Raw genomic sequence first — 9,281 nt, 5'->3', positions numbered from 1 at the left:
AAAAGTAGCACAATTAAAAAGTGCAAAACACCCATTGCACTCATTGCACTGTATCTGAGACATTTTAAACTATGCAACACTTTAACAATAAGTAAACTATAAGTATTCTTTACTACTGAATAACCCTGAATAACTCTGAATAACTCCTGAAAAAACTCAAATATCCTTATTTATTTGATTCTTTTTTAGCTTGATCCCTTGTCATCTCCAGTTAATCAAATCAACATTAAAATAAACAAGAACATCCATTCTTTTAAATGAAAAGCAAGTTCTTATTATATAGTCAATTCACATATTAAGGTTTTTTTTCTGTGATTTTTCATCTATAGTCAGGGAAGGCTTTTGTGATCAAAAAGGATGGAGGTTTCAACACACTTGTATTGATTATAGAGCACTTAACAATATCATAGTTAAAAGAAAATATCTTTACCCTGTGATTTTTTAGCTCTTCATCTGGTTGCAAGGTGTGATTAAAATGTAATTTAGAGGAGTTATGATTATCATTTATGTGAACTGCCTATTTTTAATAAATCCTAGCAATATTAAATACATTTTCATTTGTATGCTAATTTGAATGTATTTGTTTATTAAAAAATGATTATTAGACTTTTTGTGGGGGTTTTTTATCATTAAAGATCAGGAGTACTGCACAATTCATAATTATTACGCCATCAATACATTCATAAATTCCCTTCTAGTATTTTTGACTCTTATTTGTGTTGCAATCTATTCCACGTTTTATTTGGAAAATTTTGCAAAATAAAAGCAATCATCAAATTAAATGTATTCAATGATTCTTAAACTTATAACCCATATATGCAAATTACCGAATGCATCTACTGAGCTAAACCACTAACCACTGGAAAATGTTTGGAAACAATATCTATTTGCTAATTATCTTTCGGGAGTTCTTATGATTACCCCAAATACATAAACTTGACATAACAATTATGTGCTAGATTACAAGTACAGCAGTAAATAGTTTTATTGCATTAGCGAAAACATTGTTAGCATTAGGTTTTTTGTGCTTGTCGGGTTCTGCTGGTATTACAAGTTGGAAAAAAAACGTATTTTGCGCTAGTGGTAATCTGAAAAGGGTAAAAATCCTAAACAGAGTTTTCGCATGTGCCTATTAACCCCTAATCCACCATCCCCCCACATTGCAATATACCTAAATAAACTATTAACCCCTAATCCGCCATCCCCCCACATTGCAATATACCTAAATTAAACTATTAACCCCTAAACTGCCACCCCCACATCGCAATATACCTAAATAAACTATTGACCCCTAAACCGCCATCCCCCACAACGTAAAGTTATAAACTAACATCTAAACCACCAAACCTAACACCCCCTTACTTAACCCAAATTAAAATACCCCTAAATTAACTAAAAAAAGCCTAACTACCTTAAAAAAAAAAAACTTATCTGTAAAATGAAATAAAAGCCTAATATTGCCTTTAAAACAAACAAACCTAGCATTACACAAAAATAAAAAAACCCACTATTAAAGAAAAACTACCATTACAAAAAATAAAAAACTAACATTACAGAAAATATAAAAGAAATTACCAAAAATGAAAAAATGTAATCCTATTCTAATACCCCTTAAAAAAAAAAAATATAAAAAATATTCTAAAAAAAAAACTACCAATAAGCCTTAAAAGGGCCATTTGTTGGGCATTGCCCTAAAGTGATCAGCTCTTTTTGTGAAAAACAAAAAACAAACACTAACCCCATTAACATTATAACCCCCTACCCCCCAAAATAAAATAAAAAACTAACAAAAAAAACTAAAAAAGGGCATTTGGATGGGCATTGCCCTTAAAAATGCATTTAGCTCTTTTTCTGCCAAAAAAAAACTAAAACCCCTAATCTATAAAAAAAATAACACTAACCCCAAAGTTGGTACTCATTGATGATGATGGGCGGCACTCCATCTTCATCCATCCAGTTTTTTTCTGTAATGAGTTTTTTAAAGGTAAGATTATGTGTTTATTTAATTTTACAGGTAAGTTATTATTTTTTTTTAAAAGATAGTTAGGATGTTTTAAATTAATTTAGGGGTATTTTAATTTGGGTCAAGTTAGGGGGTGTTAGGTTAGGGGGTTTAGATGTTAGTTTATAACTTTGCATTCTGGGGGGATAGCGTTTTAGGAGTTAATAGTTTATTTAGGTATTTTGTGATGTGGGGGGTGGCAGATTAGGGGTTATTAGTATTATTTAGTGTCTGTGATAGGGGATGGCGGTTTAGGGGTTATAAAGTATTATTTAGTGTTTGCGATGTGAGGGGGTGGTGGGTTAGGGGTTAATAGTATTATTTACTGTTTGGGATGTGAGGGGGTGGTGGTTTAGGGGTTAGGAGTTAATAGTATTATTTACTGTTTGGGATGTGGGCTTGGCGGTTTAGGGGTTAATTATACTATTTATGATTGTAACTGTATTTTGTAAAGTATTTTTGTTGTGTTTTGTGCAACTTTTTATTTTTAGGAAACCAATAATTTAAAACCAATTAGTATACATAAATCATTCTTTAAACACAAATCATAAATTAAAAGGGTGATCTGTGGACTGTAACGCAAAATGTCTTTGGTACCTTTTCTCTTATATAACCTAACCTGTGCAGGTTTTCTTTCTTCAAGAAATTGAACAGTTACCAATAATTTAAAAAAATACCAAACTGGATGACAAAAATATAAATGAAATAAGACTAGAACTTAACAGCATATGTACTGAACCACAGAAATTGTCCTAGATTATAAAAGGGAAATTAAAACAACCGACTATCTAAAATGCTCACTGACTGTTCTAACATTTAATAAGATTTAACCCAAAATCAGATTCAATTTATGATCTGGAATTATGATGAATTATACAGTGCATATGAGTGCAACTTTTTGTATAGTTCTATTAAAACTATATCTATTAAGTGGAGTTTAAACATTTAAGAAAATCTTAAATGCTCCTTTTATATCTACTACTAACTATATAAAGCTGGTGGCTCCTATGGCTAATTTTAATTGTGGGTACTGTAGTGAAACACTATTTCTGTGTGTAGTTAGTCTAAGTCAGCTGTGTAGAGCTGCACACCTGTTCTCACAGGTGTGTTTGATCTCAAAAATCAATTAGCAGCACCTCCCACACATTAATTATCCTTTGATGTTAAGATTAGGGATCTAAACTTTAGAAGGAGGTCATGGTGTGAACCTTTACATGGGGTGATTTTAGTGTTGGGGTTTTACAATAGGGGGTGGGTCAATGCTAAGAGGAATATTAGTTTTTAGAGTAGGTGTGTGAGTCTGTAGCACCTAAAGGAAGTTGGGGTGTTTCTGGTGAGGCAATTTGAATGTTAATAAATTGAAACCTCTTAGCAGTTTATACTCATCTTTTCCATGAGGATCTACTAAGAATATAAGGAGTAAAGCAGCAATGGCTTGATGGCAGTATCTATTATAATCTGACATTTAAAGGGACAGTCAACACTAAAATTGTTATTGTTTAGAAAGATAGATAACACCTTTACTACCCATTCCCCAGCTTTGCACAACCAACATTGTTATATTAATGTACTTTATAATATTTTAGTCAGTAACTCTTTATTTTATTGCATTATACACAGACATTGAAATAGATCCCTTTATAGTATCACCTAGAGATAATGGGGAGGAATGTACCAATCATGAACATTGCAGTTCACATGGTGACAGAGGCTGCTATCAGTGAAGCACTGCATGGTTAAACACCTCTTGCTTACACAGTTCTCATGCTGACAGAGGCTGCTATAAGAGAGCACTGCTTGATTAAAATACTCTTGCTTGCAGTTCTCATGCTGACAGAGGCTATCAGTGAAGCCCTGCACAATTAAACACATCTTGCTTGCAGTTCTCATGCTGACAGAGGCTGCTATCAGTGAGGGCACTGCACAATTAAAGGGACATTATACACTCATTTTTTCTTTGCATAAATCTTTTGTAGATGATCTATTTATATAGCCCATTAAGTTTTTTTTAAAAAAAAATGTTTAGTTTTGCTTATTTTTTAATAACATTGCTCAGATTTTCAGACTCCTAACCAAGCCCCAAAGTTTTATGTGAGTACTGATGTATACCTTCTCCAGCTTGCTTCAATGTGTAAAGGGTCTTTTCATATGCAAAAGAAGGGGGAGGGGGAAAAGTGTCTTATTTCCTACTTGCAGTGGGCTTTCCAGCTACCTTTTCAACAAAGCTAAACTGAAAGCTTCTAAGTAAGTTTTTAAACAGTTTTATACTGGATTTTTATATCAGTATCTGTGCATCTTATTCTTTGTAGTAGTGTCTATTACATGCAGTTATATGATAATGAGTGTATACTGTCCCTTTAAACACATCTTGCTTACAGTTCTCATGCTGACAGAGGCTGCTATCAGTGAAGCACTGCATGGTTAAACACCTCTTGCTTGCAGTTCTCGTGCTGACAGAGGCTGCTATCAGTGAAGCACTGCATGGTTAAACATCTCTTGCTTGCAGTTCTCGTGCTGACAGAGGCTGCTATCAGTGAGGGCACAACATGGTTAAACATCTCTTGCTTGCAGGTCTCATGCTGACAGAGGCTGCTATCAGTGAGGGCACTACATGGTTAAACATCTCTTGCTTGCAGGTCTCATGCTGACAGAGGCTGCTATCAGTGAGGGCACTACATGGTTAAACATCTCTTCCTTGCAGGTCTCATGCTGACAGAGGCTGCTATCAGTGAGGGCACAACATGGTTAAACATCTCTTGCTTCAAGGTCTCATGCTGACAGAGGCTGCTATCAGTGAAGCACTGCATGGTTAAACACCTCTTGCTTGCAGTTCTCGTGCTGACAGAGGCTGCTATCAGTGAAGCACTGCATGGTTAAACATCTCTTGCTTGCAGTTCTCGTGCTGACAGAGGCTGCTATCAGTGAAGCACTGCATGGTTAAACATCTCTTGCTTGCAGGTCTCATGCTGACAGAGGCTGCTATCAGTGAGGGCACAACATGGTTAAACATCTCTTGCTTGCAGGTCTCATGCTGACAGAGGCTGCTATCAGTGAGGGCACTACATGGTTAAACATCTCTTGCTTGCAGGTCTCATGCTGACAGAGGCTGCTATCAGTGAGGGCACTACATGGTTAAACATCTCTTCCTTGCAGGTCTCATGCTGACAGAGGCTGCTATCAGTGAGGGCACAACATGGTTAAACATCTCTTGCTTGAAGGTCTCATGCTGACAGAGGCTGCTATCAGTGAAGCACTGCATGGTTAAACACCTCTTGCTTGCAGTTCTCGTGCTGACAGAGGCTGCTATCAGTGAAGCACTGCATGGTTAAACATCTCTTGCTTGCAGGTCTCATGCTGACAGAGGCTGCTATCAGTGAGGGCACAACATGGTTAAACATCTCTTGCTTGCAGGTCTCATGCTGACAGCGGCTGTTATCAGAGAGTGCACTACATGGTTAAACATCTCTTGCTTGCAGGTCTCATGCTGACAGCGGCTGTTATCAGAGAGTGCACTACATGGTTAAACATCTCTTGCTTGCAGGTCTCATGCTGACAGAGGCTGCTATCAGTGAGGGCACTACATGGTTAAACATCTCTTGCTTGCAGGTCTCATGCTGACAGAGGCTGATATCAGTGAGGGCACTACATGGTTAAACATCTCTTGCTTGCAGGTCTCATGCTGACAGAGGCTGCTATCAGTGAGGGCACTACATGGTTAAACATCTCTTGCTTGCAGGTCTCATGCTGACAGAGGCTGATATCAGTGAGGGCACTACATGGTTAAACATCTCTTGCTTGCAGGTCTCATGCTGACAGAGGCTGCTATCAGTGAAGCACTGCATGGTTAAACATCCCTTGCTTGCAGGTCTCATGCTGACAGAGGCTGCTATCAGTGAGGGCACTACATGGTTAAACATCTCTTGCTTGCAGGTCTCATGCTGACAGAATCTGCTATCAGTGAGGGCACTACATGGTTAAACATCTCTTGCTTGCAGGTCTCATGCTGACAGAATCTGCTATCAGTAAGGGCACTACATGGTTAAACATCTCTTGCTTGCAAGTCTCATGCTGACAGAATCTGCTATCAGTGAGGGCACTACATGGTTAAATATCTCTTGCTTGCAGGTCTCATGCTGACAGAGGCTGCTATCAGTGAGGGCACTACATGGTTAAACATCTCTTGCTTGCAGGTCTCATGCTGACAGAGGCTGCTATCAGTGAGGGCACTACATGGTTAAACATCTCTTGCTTGCAGGTCTCATGCTGACAGAGGCTGCTATCAGTGAGGGCACTACATGGTTAAACATCTCTTGCTTGCAGGTCTCATGCTGACAGAGGCTGCTATCAGTGAAGCACTGCATGGTTAAACATCTCTTGCTTGCAGGTCTCATGCTGACAGAGGCTGCTATCAGTGAGGGCACAACATGGTTAAACATCTCTTGCTTGCAGGTCTCATGCTGACAGCGGCTGTTATCAGAGAGTGCACAACATGGTTAAACATCTCTTGCTGGCAGGTCTCGTACTGACAGAGGCTGCTATCAGTGAAGCACTGCATGGTTAAACATCTCTTGCTTGCAGGTCTCATGCTGACAGAGGCTGCTATCAGTGAAGCACTGCATGGTTAAACATCTCTTGCTTGCAGTTCTCGTGCTGACAGAGGCTGCTATCAGTGAAGCACTGCATGGTTAAACATCTCTTGCTTGCAGTTCTCGTGCTGACAGAGGCTGCTATCAGTGAAGCACTGCATGGTTAAACATCTCTTGCTGGCAGGTCTCGTACTGACAGAGGCTGCTATCAGTGAAGCACTGCATGGTTAAACACCTCTTGCTTGCAGTTCTCGTGCTGACAGAGGCTGCTATCAGTGAAGCACTGCATGGTTAAACATCTTTTGCTTGGAGTTCTCGTGCTGACAGAGGCTGCTATCAGTGAAGCACTGCATGGTTAAACATCTCTTGCTTGCAGGTCTCATGCTGACAGAGGCTGCTATCAGTGAGGGCACTACATGGTTAAACATCTCTTGCTTGCAGGTCTCATGCTGACAGAGGCTGCTATCAGTGAGGGCACAACATGGTTAAACATCTCTTGCTTGCAGGTCTCATGCTGACAGAGGCTGCTATCAGTGAGGGCACTACATGGTTAAACATCTCTTGCTTGCAGGTCTCATGCTGACAGAGGCTGCTATCAGTGAGGGCACTACATGGTTAAACATCTCTTGCTTGCAGGTCTCATGCTGACAGAGGCTGATATCAGTGAGGGCACTACATGGTTAAACATCTCTTGCTTGCAGGTCTCATGCTGACAGAGGCTGCTATCAGTGAAGCACTGCATGGTTAAACATCTCTTGCTTGCAGTTCTCGTGCTGACAGAGGCTGCTATCAGTGAAGCACTGCATGGTTAAACATCTCTTGCTGGCAGGTCTCGTACTGACAGAGGCTGCTATCAGTGAAGCACTGCATGGTTAAACACCTCTTGCTTGCAGTTCTCATGCTGACAGAGGCTGCTATCAGTGAAGCACTGCATGGTTAAACATCTCTTGCTTGCAGTTCTCGTGCTAACAGAGGCTGCTATCAGTGAAGCACTGCATGGTTAAACATCTCTTGCTTGCAGGTCTCATGCTGACAGAGGCTGCTATCAGTGAGGGCACAACATGGTTAAACATCTCTTGCTTGCAGGTCTCATGCTGACAGAGGCTGCTATCAGTGAGGGCACTACATGGTTAAACATCTCTTGCTTGCAGGTCTCATGCTGACAGAGGCTGCTATCAGTGAGGGCACTACATGGTTAAACATCTCTTGCTTGCAGGTCTCATGCTGACAGAGGCTGCTATCAGTGAGGGCACTACATGGTTAAACACCTCTTGCTTGCAGTTCTTGTGCTGACAGAGGCTGCTATCAGTGAAGCACTGCATGGTTAAACATCTCTTCCTTGCAGGTCTCATGCTGACAGAGGCTGCTATCAGTGAGGGCACAACATGGTTAAACATCTCTTGCTTGAAGGTCTCATGCTGACAGAGGCTGCTATCAGTGAAGCACTGCATGGTTAAACACCTCTTGCTTGCAGTTCTCGTGCTGACAGAGGCTGCTATCAGTGAAGCACTGCATGGTTAAACATCTCTTGCTTGCAGGTCTCATGCTGACAGAGGCTGCTATCAGTGAGGGCACAACATGGTTAAGCATCTCTTGCTTGCAGGTCTCATGCTGACAGCGGCTGTTATCAGAGAGTGCACAACATGGTTAAACATCTCTTGCTTGCAGGTCTCATGCTGACAGAGGCTGCTATCAGTGAGGGCACAACATGGTTAAACATCTCTTGCTTGCAGGTCTCATGCTGACAGAGGCTGCTATCAGTGAGGGCACTACATGGTTAAACATCTTTTGCTTGCAGGTCTCATGCTGACAGAGGCTGATATCAGTGAGGGCACTACATGGTTAAACATCTCTGTCTCATGCTGACAGAGGCTGCTATCAGTGAGGGCACTACATGGTTAAACATCTCTTGCTTGCAGGTCTCATGCTGACAGAATCTGCTATCAGTGAGGGCACTACATGGTTAAACATCTCTTGCTTGCAGGTCTCATGCTGACAGAGGCTGATATCAGTGAGGGCACTACATGGTTAAATATCTCTTGCTTGCAGGTCTCATGCTGACAGAGGCTGCTATCAGTGAGGGCACTACATGGTTAAACATCTATTGCTTGCAGGTCTCATGCTGACAGAGGCTGCTATCAGTGAGGGCACTACATGGTTAAACATCTCTTGCTTGCAGGTCTCATGCTGACAGAGGCTGCTATCAGTGAGGGCACTACATTGTTAAACATCTCTTGCTTGCAGGTCTCATGCTGACAGAGGCTGCTATCAGTGAGGGCACAACATGGTTAAACATCTCTTGCTTGCAGATCTCATGCTGACAGAATCTGCTATCAGTGAGGGCACTACATGGTTAAACGTCTCTTGCTTGCAGGTCTCATGCTGACAGAGGATGCTATCAGTGAGGGCACTACATGGTTAACATCTCTTGCTTGCAGGTCTCATGCTGACAGAGGCTGCTATCAGTGAGGGCACAACATGGTTAAACATCTCTTGATTGCAGGTCTCATGCTGACAGAGGCTGCTATCAGTGAGGGCACTACATGGTTAAACATCTCTTGCTTGCAGGTCTCATGCTGACAGAGGCTGATATCAGTGAGGGCACTACATGGTTAAACATCTCTTGCTTGCAGGTCTCATGCTGACAGAGGCTGCTATCAGTGAAGCACTGCATGGTTTAAACATCTCTTGCT

Source organism: Bombina bombina, chromosome 3 (genome assembly GCF_027579735.1).
Source record: "Bombina bombina isolate aBomBom1 chromosome 3, aBomBom1.pri, whole genome shotgun sequence".
Classification (NCBI taxonomy): Eukaryota; Metazoa; Chordata; class Amphibia; order Anura; family Bombinatoridae; genus Bombina; species Bombina bombina.
This window is presented reverse-complemented; position numbering follows the sequence as displayed.